Source organism: Arachis stenosperma, chromosome 2 (assembly GCF_014773155.1).
Source record: "Arachis stenosperma cultivar V10309 chromosome 2, arast.V10309.gnm1.PFL2, whole genome shotgun sequence".
Taxonomy (NCBI): domain Eukaryota; kingdom Viridiplantae; phylum Streptophyta; class Magnoliopsida; order Fabales; family Fabaceae; genus Arachis; species Arachis stenosperma.
In genome coordinates, this window is record NC_080378.1 from 65,795,393 (window position 1) to 65,806,694 (window position 11,302).

The window sequence follows — 11,302 nt, forward strand, 5'->3', positions numbered from 1 at the left end:
GTCTAAACCTTGTCTGTGGTATTTTGAGTAGGATTCAGGGATTGAATGACTGTGACGAGCTTCAAACTCGCGATTGTGGGGCGTTAGTGACAAATGCAAAAGAATCACTCTATTCTATTCCGACATGATCGAGAACCGACAGATGAATAGCCGTGCTGTGACAGAGCGCGTTGAACATTTTCACTGAGAGGACGAGACTGTAGCCATTGACAACGGTGATGCCCAACATACAGCTTGCCATGGAAAGGAGTAAGAAGGATTGGATGAAGACAGTAGGGAAGCAGAGAGACGGAAGGGACAAGGCATCTCCATACGCTTATCTGAAATTCTCACTAATGAATTACATAAGTATCTCTATCTTTATTTTATGTTTTATTTATCTTTTAATCATTAATCCTCCATAACCATTTGAATCCGCTTGACTGAGATTTACAAGATGACCATAGCTTGCTTCATACCAACAATCTCCGTGGGATCGACCCTTACTCGAGTAAGGTTTATTACTTGGACGACCCAGTGCACTTGCTGGTTAGTTGTGTGAAGTTGTGATGAAGAGTTGAGATTGTAATTGAGCGTACCATGTTGATGGCGCCATTGATGATCACAATTTCATGCACCAAGTTTTTACGCCGTTGCCGGGGATTGTTCGAGTTTTGACAACTGACGGTTCATCTTGTTGCTTAGATTAGGTATTTTTCTTCAGAATTTTTAAGAATGAATTCTAGAGTTTCAGATGATGTTTTCATCATCACCAAAGCTGATTGATTGTCATCAATGTAGCTCTTGAATGTAATGTCCTGCTGAAGCTTGGCTAACCATGTCTAATCTTTTTAGACTAAAGATTTAGACTAACATTACATGATTCCTGGAATTCTCATTAAGAATTTTGAATACTTTATTTTACTTCTCCATAAAATTTTTGAAAAAGCACAAAAAATTTATAAAATCTTAAAACCAAAAATAATTTTATGTTTCTTGTTTGAGTCTAGTGTCTAATTTTAAGTTTGGTGTTCATTGCATGTTTTTAGTCTTCTAATTTTCGAAAATTACATGCATTATGTTCTTCATTGATCTTCAAGATGTTCTTGATGATTTTCTTGCTCTGATCTTTAAATTCTCTTGTTTTGTGTGTTTTGTTGTTTCTTATATGCATTCTCAATTTGTTAGTGTCAGTAGTATACAAACTTCTAAGTTTGGTGTCTTGCATGCATTGTTTATTTGATCTTAGTGGCATTTTGATTATTCCTCATCATTAAAAATTCAAAAAATTTTTTATTTGTGTCTTTTCAAGTCAATAATACAGAGAATTGAAGATTCAGAACATGCAGCAGAGGAATTACACAGAAAAAGCTGGGCGTTCAAAACGCCCAGTGAAGAAGGAAAACTGGCGTTTAAACGTCAGTCAGGGTACCTGGCTGGGCGTTTAACGCCTAAAAAGGTAGAGTTTTGGGCGTTAAACGCCAGAATGGATACCATTCTGGGCGTTTAACGCCAGGATGGCAAAAGAGGGAAGATTTTGTTTTTAATTCAGATTTTTTTTCAAGTTTCCATAATTTTTCAAAATCAAATCTTTTTCAAATCATATCTTTTCAATCATATATTTTCAAAATCAATTTCTTTCCATTTTCAAAAATACTTGCTAACAATTAATGATTTGATTCAAAAATTTCAATCATATAAATTATCCTTTAAATTTCTTGTTTGCCAAGTCATTAATTTTAAAAATCAAATCTTTTTTAAATTGTTTCTCAATCATATCTTTTCAATCATATCTTTTTAAGCACATCTTTTTCCAAATAATTTTCAATCTTTTTTATTTCTAATTTTAAAATCTTTTTTAAAAATCACTTTATTTCTTTCCCAATTTTAATTTTTGAAAATCATTCTTCAATTTTTCAAAATTTCTTCAAAATCTTTTAATTTATTTTCGAAAATTCTTCCCCTCTTCTCACATCCTTCTATTTAAGGACTAACACTCCTCCACTATCAACAATTCAAACTCTATCTCTCTTGATAAGTTCGAATTCTTCTTCTTCTACCTCCTCCTTCTATTCTTCTTTTCCTCTGACATCTCAAGGATTCTCTATACTGTGACATAGAGGATTCCATATTTTCTTGTTCTCTTCTCTTTCATATGAGTAGGAACAAAGACAAAAGCATTCTTGTTGATGCTGACCCTGAACCTGAAAGGACCTTGAAGCGAAAGCTAAGAGAAGCTAAAGCACTACTCTCTGTAGAGGACCTAACAGAAATCTTCAAACAAGAAGAAGACATGGTAGCCAAAAACAACAGCAATGCCAACAATGCAAGGAAGGTGCTGGGTGACTTTACTTCACCTACTCCCGACTTCTATAGGAGAAGCATCTCTATCCCTGCCATTGGAGCAAACAACTTTGAGCTTAAGCCTCAATTAGTTTCTCTAATACAACAGAATTACAAGTTCTATGGACTTCCATTGGAAGATCCTCATCAGTTTTTAGCTGAATTCTTGCAAATCTGTGACACTGTCAAGACCAATGGGGTTGACCCTGAGGTCTACAGACTTATGCTATTCCCTTTTGTTGTAAGAGACAGAGCTAGGATATGGTTGGACTCACAACCTAAAGAAAGCTTGAACTCTTGGGAAAAGCTAGTTAATGCCTTCTTGGCAAAGTTCTTTCCACCTCAAAAATTGAGTAAGCTTAGAGTGGAAGTCCAAACCTTCAACCAAAAGGAAGGTGAATCCCTCTATGAAGCTTGGGAAAGATACAAACAATTGATCAGAAAGTGTCCTTCTGACATGCTTTCTGAATGGAGCATCATAGGTATCTTCTATGATGGTCTGTCTGAACTGTCCAAGATGTCATTGGACAACTCTGCTGGAGGATCTCTTCATCTGAAGAAGACGCCTGCAGAAGCTCAAGAACTCATTGAAATAGTTGCAAATAACCAATTCATGTACACTTCTGAAAGGAGTCTTGTGAACAATGGGACGAATCAGAAGAAAGGAGTTCTTGAGATTGATACTCTGAATGCCATATTGGCTTAGAACAAAATATTGACTCAGCAAGTCAATATGATTTCTCAAAGTCTGTCTGGAATGCAAGCTGCACCAGGTAATACTAAGGACGCTTCATCTGAAGAAGAAGCTTATGATCCTGAGAACCCATCAATGGAAGAGGTGAATTACATGGGAGAACCCTATGGAAACACCTATAATCCTTCATGGAGAAATCATCCGAATCTCTCATGGAAGGATCAACAGAGACCTCAACAAGGTTTCAACAACAATAATGGTGGAAGAAACAGGTTTAGCAATGGCAAGCCTTTTCCATCATCTTCTCAGCAACAGACAGAGAATTCTAAGCAGAGCCACTCTGACTTAGCAACCATGGTCTCTGATCTAATCAAAACCACTCAAAGTTTCATGACTGAAACAAGGTCCTCCATTAGAAACTTGGAGGCACAAGTGGGTCAGCTGAGTAAGAAAGTTACTGAACTCCCTCCTAGTACTCTTCCAAACAATACAAAAAAGAATCCAAAAGGAGAGTGTAAGGCCATCAACATGGCCGAATTTGGAGAGGAGGAAGAGACAGTGATCACCACTGAGGAAGACCTCAATGGACGTCCACTGGCCTCCAATGAGTTCCCTAATAAGGAACCATGGGAATCTGAGGCTCACACTGAGACCATAGAGATTCCATTGGATTTACTCTGTCATTCATGAGCTCTGATGAGTATTCTTCCTCTGAAGAGGATGAAGATGTCACTGAAGAGCAAGTTGCTAAGTAACTTGGAGCAATCATGAAGCTAAATGACAAGTTATTTGGTAATGAGACTTGGGAGGACGAACCCCCTTTGCTCACCAAAGAACTGGATGACTTGACTAGCCAGAGATTACCTCAAAAGAGACAGGATCCTGGGAAGTTCTCAATACCTTGTACTATAGGCACCATGACCTTTGAGAAGGCTCTGTGTGACCTAGGGTCAAGTATAAACCTTATGCCTCTCTCTGTAATGGAGAAGTTAGGGATCCTTGAGGTACAAGCTGCAAGAATCTCACTAGAGATGGCAGACAATTCGAGAAAACAGGCTTATGGACTTGTAGAGGATGTCTTGGTAAAGGTTGAAGACCACTACATCCCTGCTGATTTCATAGTCCTAGAGACTGGGAAGTGTATGGATGAATCCATCATCCTTGGCAGACTCTTCCTAGCCACAGCAAAAGCTGTGATTGATGTTGACAGAGGAGAACTGATCATTTAAGTGAATGAAGACTCCCTTGTGTTTAAAGCTCAAGGATATCCCTCTGTAACCATGGAGAGGAAGCATGAAGAGCTTCTCTCAAAACAGAGTCAAACAGAACCCCCACAGTCAAACTCTAAGTTTGGTGTTGGGAGGCCACAACCAAATTCTAAGTTTGGTGTTGAACCCCCACATTCAAACTCTAAGTTTGGTGTTGGGAGGTTCCAACATTGCTCTGAACATCTGTGAGGCTCCATGAGGGCCCACTGTCAAGCTACTGACATTAAAGAAGCGCTTGTTGGGAGGCAACCCAATGTTATATTTATCTATTTTCCTTTGTTATTTTATGTTATCCATAGGTTGATGATCATGTGAAGTCACAAAATTAATTGAAAAAGCAAAAACAGAATGAAAAACAGAAAGAAAAATAGCACACCCTAGAGGAAAACTTACTGGCGTATAAACACCAGTGAAGACAGCATAATGGGCGTTTAACGCCTAGTCTGGCACCATTCTGGGCGTTTAACGCCAGAAAGGGACACCAGACTGGCGTTTAACGCCAGGAATGGGCAAGCAGCTGGCGTTAAACGCTAGAAAAGGGCAGCAGCCCGACGTTTAATGCCAGGATTGGCAGAAAGGGCATTTTGCACGCCACTTGGTGCAGGGATGAGCTATCCTTGACACCTCATGATCTGTGGACCCCACAGGATCCCCACCTACCCCACCACTCTCTCTCTTCTTCACCCATTCGCCAATCACCTCAATACCTCTTCCCCAAAAACCCCTTACCTATCAAATTCCACCATTCTCTTCACCACTCACATCCATCCTTCATAAAACCCCACCTACCCCACCATCCAAATTCAATCCACTTTCCCTCCCAAACCCACCCATAATGGCCGAACCATACCCCCGCTCCACTCCTATATAAGCCCATCTTCACTCCTTCATTTTCACACAACCTAAACACTACTTCTCCCCCTTGGCCGAAACACAACGCCCCCTCCATCTCCTCTATTTCTTCTTCTTCTACTCTCTTCTTTCTTCTTTTGCTCGAGGACGAGCAAACCTTCTAATTTTGGTGTGGTAAAAGCGTTGCTTTTTGTTTTTCCATAACCATTTATGGCACCTAAGGCCGGAGAAACCTCTAGAAAGAGAAAAGGGAAGGCAAAAGCCTCCACCTCCGAGTCATGGTAGATGGAGAGATTCATCTCAAAAGTGCATCAATACCACTTCTATGAAGTTGTGGCCATGAAGAAGGTGATCCCCGAGGTCCCTTTCAAACTCAAAAAGAGTGAATATCCGGAGATCCAACATGAGATCCGAAGAAGAGATTGGGAAGTTCTTACCAACCCTATTCAACAAGTCAGAATCTTAATGGTTCAAGAGTTCTATGCCAATGCATGGATCACCAAGAACCATGATCAAAGTGCGAACCCGGACCCAAAGAATTGGCTGACAATGGTTCGGGGGAAATGCTTAGATTTTAGTCCGGAAAATGTAAGGTTGGCATTCAACTTTCCCATGATGCAAGGAGATGAACACCCCTACACTAGAAGGGTCAACTTTGATCAAAGGTTGGACCAAGTCTTCATAGACATTTGTGAAGAGGGCTGATGAGCGGATAATTTGTATACTTTTTGGCATTGTTTTTAGTATGTTTTTGATATGATATAGTTAGTTTTTAGTATATTTTTATTAGTTTTTAATTAAAATTCACTTTTCTGGACTTTACTATGAGTTTGTGTGTTTTTCTGTGATTTCAGGTATTTTCTGGCTGAAATTGAGGGACCTGAGCAAAAATCTGATTTTGAGACTCAAAAGGACTGCAGATGCTGTTGGATTCTGACCTCCCTGCACTCGAAGCGGATTTTCTGGAGCTACAGAAACCCAATTGGCGTGCTCTCAACGGCGTTGGAAAGTAGACATCCTGGGCTTTCCAGCAATATATAATAGTCCATACTTTGCCCAAGATTTGATGGCCCAAACCGGCGTTCAAAGTCACCTCAAGGAATCCCAGCGTTAAACGCTGGAACTGGCACCCAAATGGGAGTTAAACGCCCAAACTGGCACCAAAGCTGGCGTTTAACTCCAAGAAGAGTCTCTACACGAAATTCCTTCATTGCTCAGCCCAAGCACACACCAAGTGGGCCTGGAAGAGGATTTTTATGTCATTTACTCATTTCTGTACACCCTAGGCTACTAGTTTCTTATAAGTAGGACCTTTTACTATTGTATAGAAATCTTTTGATCACTCTTAGATCTCTAGATCATCTTTGGACATGTTAGTTCTTAGATCATTGGGAGGCTGGCCATTCGGCCATGCCTAGACCTTATGCTTATGTATTTTCAACGGTGGAGTTTCTACACACCATAGATTAAGGTGTGGAGCTCTGCTGTACCTCGAGTATTAATGCAATTACTATTGTTCTTCCATTCAATTCCGCTTGTTCTTTTACCAAGATATCACTTGTTCTTCAACATGATGAAGGTGATGATTGACGCCCATCACCATTCTCACTCATGAACAAAGTGACTGACAACCACTCTTGTTCTACAAGCATTTGAGGCTTGGTGAATATCTCTTGGATTCCTGATTGCACGATGCATGGTTGATCGCCTGACAACCGAGTGCTCGCCTGACAAACGAGCCAACCATTCCGTGAGATCAGAGTCTTCGTGGTATAGGCAAGAACTGATGGCAGCATTCAAGAGAATCCGGAAGGTCTAACCTTGTCTGTGGTATTCTGAGTAGGATTCAATGATTGAATGACTGTGACGTGCTTCAAACCTGTAACCTACTGGGCGTTAGTGACAGACGCAAAAGAGTTATTCTATTCCGGTAGGGGAGGGAACCACACCGGTGATTGGCAGCACTGTGACAGAGTGTGTGCATTAGCTTTCACTGCGAGGATGGGAGGTAGCTGCTGACAACAGTGAGACCCTATACGAGCTTGCCATGGAAAGGAGTAAGAAGGGTTGGATGAAGACAGTAGGAAAGCAGAGAGACGGAAGGGAAGGCATCTTCATGCGCTTATCTGAAGTTCCTACCAATGAATTACATAAGTATCACTATCTTTATCTTTTATGTTATTTTCGTTCATCACCATATATATCTGAGTTTGCCTGACTAAGATTTACAAGATGACCATAGCTTGCTTCAATACTAACAATCTCCGTGGGATCGACCCTTACTCACGTAAGGTTTATTACCTGGACGACCCAGTGCACTTGCTGGTTAGTTGTGCGAAGTTGTGTAATGCCATGGTATTGAGCGCACCAAGTTTTTTTGGAGCCATTACCAGGGATTATGAGAGTTGTGAAAAAGTATAGTTCACAATTTCGCCCGACCAAGTTTTTGGCGCCGTTGCCGGGGATTGTTCTAGTTTTGAGCAAGCCTTTGGTAACATCAGTGCCAAGATCCGGCAACAACATCAAATTTTTGGTGTTATTGCCCGGGATTGTTTAGGCTGGACAACTGACGGTTCATCTTGTTGCTTAGATTAGGTATTTTTTTTTCGAAATTCTTGAAGATGAATTCTAGAGTTTCATGATGATTTGTTGAAATCTGGCTGGCTGAGAAGCCATGTCTAATCTGATTGGACCGAGGTTTCAACTTATCACCACAAGAGCTTGTTGATTTCGTATCAATCTTGCTTTTGGAGCAGTGATTTGCTAAGGCTTGGCTGACCTTTGGTCATGTCTAGTGTTTTGGACCGAAGCTTTCTTTGGAAGCTTGGCTGGCTGTGAAGCCATGTCTAATTCCTGGACCGGAGTCTTAGACTAGCATTGCACTGATTCCTGGAATTCTCATTAAGAATTTTGATACCTTCTTTTTCCACTTAATTTTCGAAAAACACAAAAAAAAAATTAAAAAAATTAAAAAATCATAAAATTCAAAAATATCTCTTGTTTGAGTCTAGTGTCTCATCCTAAGTTTGGTGTCAATTGCATGCATTCATATGTCTTAGTGATCTTCAAGATGTTCTTGATGATTCACTTGCTCTGATCTTTGAATTCTATTGACTTGAGTATTTTGTGTGTCTCATATGCATTTTCAGTTCATTAGTGTCAATAGTATACAAACGGCTAAGTTTGGTGTCTTGCATGCATTGTTATTCGATTCTTGTTGCATTTTAATTATTAAAAATCCAAAAATATTTTTAATTTGTGTCTTTTCAAGTCAATGATACAAGGGATTGAAGATTCAGAACACACTGCAGAGGAATTATACAGAAAAAGCTGAGCATTCAAAAATGCCCAGTGAAGAAGGCAGACTGGCGTTTAAACGCCAGCCAGGGCACCTGGTTGGGCGTTTAACGCCCAAAAAGGTAGCATTTTGGGCGTTAAACGCCAGAATGTATACCATTCTGGGCGTTTAACGCCAGGATGGTGCTAGGGGGAAGATTTTGTTTTCAAATCAATTTTTTTCAAGTTTTCCAAAACCAAATCTTTTTCAAATCATATCTTTTCAATCAAATGTTTTCAAAATTAATTTCTTTCCTTTCAAAGATACTTACTAACAATTAATGATTTGATTGAACATTTTTTGCCTTTTCTGTTAAGGAAGGTTTTATGTTTGAATCATATCTTTTCTTGTTGGGCAAGTCATTAATTTTCAAAATCATATCTTTTCAAATCGTTTTCAAATCATATCTTCTAAAATTGTTTTCAACTCATATCTTCTCAATCACATCTTTTTAAAACCATAAATTTTCAATCAAATCTTTTTAACCTCACTTTTTTCAAAATAGTTTTCAATCAAATCTTTTTGATTTCTAATTTCAAAATCTTTTTCAAAAATCAATTGATTTCTTTTCACTTTGAATTTTCGAAAATTATCAATCAAATTTTCAAAATGTTTTCAAATTCTTTTAAATGAATTTTCGAAAATTCTCTTCCCTCCTTCCCACATCCTTCTATTTATGGAGTACCACTCCTTCTAAATGCACAATTCGAACCTTATCTAATTAAAGTTCGAATTCTTCTTCTCCTTCTTCTTTCTATTTCTCTTTTCCTCTGACATTTCAAGGAATCTCTATACTGTGACATAGAGGATTCCACATTTTCTTTTTCTCTTCTCTTTCATATGAGCAGGAGCAGAGACAAAGGCATTCTTGTTGAAGCTGATCCTGAACCCGAAAGGACCTTGAAGAGAAAGCTAAGAGAAGCCAAAGCACAACTCTCTTTAGAGGACCTGACCGAATTCTTCAAAGAAGAAGAACCCATGGCAGCCGAAAACAACAACAATGCCAACAATGCAAGGAAGGTGCTGGGTGACTTTATTGCACCTACTCCCGACTTCTATGGGAGAAGCATCTCTATCCCTGCCATTGGAGCAAACAACTTTGAGCTTAAGCCTCAATTAGTTTCTCTAATGCAATAGAATTGCAAGTTCCATGGACTTCCAATGGAAGATCCTCATCAGTTTTTAGCTGAATTCTTGCAAATCTGTGACACAGTCAAGACTAATGGGGTTAACCCTGAGGTCTATAGACTGATGCTATTCCCTTTTGCTGTAAGAGACAGAGCTAGAATATGGTTGGATTCTCAACCTAAAGAAAGCCTGGACTCTTGGGAAAAGCTAGTCAATGCCTTCTTGGCAAAGTTCTTTCCACCACAAAGATAGAGTAAGCTTAGAGTGGAAGTCCAAACCTTCAGACAGAAGGATGGAGAATCCCTCTATGAAGCTTGGGAAAGATACAAACAATTAATCAGAAGATGTCCTTCAGACATGCTTTCTGAATGGAGCATCATAGGTATTTTCTATGATGGTCTCTCTGAACTATCTAAGATGTCCTTGGATAGCTCTGCTAGAGGATCTCTTTATCTGAAGAAGACGCCTGCAGAAGCTCAAGAATTGATTGAAATGGTTGCAAATAACCAATTCATGTACACTTCTGAAAGGAATCCTGTGAACAATGGGACTAGTCAGAAGAAAGGAGTTCTTGAGATTGACACTCTGAATGCCATATTGGCTCAGAACAAGATATTGACTCAACAAGTCAATTTGATTTCTCAAAGTCTGTCTGGAATGCAAAATGCACCAAACAGCACTAAGGATGCTTCATCTGAGGAAGAAGCTTATGATCCTGAGAACCCTTCCATGGAAGAGGTGAATTACCTAGGAGAACCCTATGGAAATACCTACAATTCTTCATGGAGAAATCACCCAAATCTCTCATGGAAGAATCAAGAGAGACCTCAACAAGGTTTCAATAACAATAATGGTGGAAGAAACAGGTTTAGCAATGGCAAGCCTTTTCCATCATCTTCTCAGCAACAGACAGAGAGTTCTAAGCAGAATACTTCTGACTTAGCAACAATGGTCTCTGATCTAATAAAGACCACTCAAAGTTTCATGAATGAAACAAGGTCCTCCATCAGAAATTTGGAAGGACAAGTGGGTCAGCTGAGCAAGAAGGTTACTGAACTCCCTCCTAGTACTCTCCCAAGTAATACAGAAGAAAATCCAAAAGGAGAGTGCAAGGCCATCAACATGGCCGAATATGGAGAGGAAAGAGAGGAAGAAGACGCCACTGAGAAAGACCCCAGTGGGCGTGCACCACTCTCCTCTGAGTTCCTCAATGAGGAACAATGGGAATCTGAGGCTCAAAATGAGACCATAGAGATTCCATTGGACTTACTTCTGCCATTCATGAGCTCTGATGAGTATTCTTCCTCTGAAGAGGATGAGTATGTCACTAAAGAGCAAGTTGCTAAATACCTTGGAGCAATCATGAAACTAAATGACAAGTTATTTGGAAATGAGACTTGGGAGGATGAACCTCCCTTGCTCACCAAAGAACTGGATGACTTGTCTAGGCAGAAACTGCCTCAAAAGAGGCAGGATCCTGGGAAGTTTTCTATACCTTGTACCATAGGCACCATGACCTTCAAGAAGGCCTTGTGTGACTTAGGGTCAAGTGTGAACCTCATGCCCCTCTCTGTAATGGAGAAATTAGGGATCTTAGAGGTGCAAGCTGCAAGAATCTCATTAGAGATGGCAGACAACTCAAGAAAACAAGCCCATGGACTTGTAGAGGATGTTCTGGTTAAAGTTGAAGACCATTACATC

At 39.8% G+C, this 11,302-nt stretch overlaps 1 non-coding gene across 1 annotated transcript; it reads right to left on the reverse strand.

Moving 5' to 3' along the window:
- Nucleotides 1–9,856: 9,856 nt before the first annotated feature.
- On the reverse strand, nucleotides 9,857–9,964 carry LOC130964289 (small nucleolar RNA R71). The gene has a single exon (XR_009080390.1). It is a non-coding gene; the product is annotated as a small nucleolar RNA R71 (small nucleolar RNA).
- Between the last annotated feature and the right edge of the window lie 1,338 nt (nucleotides 9,965–11,302).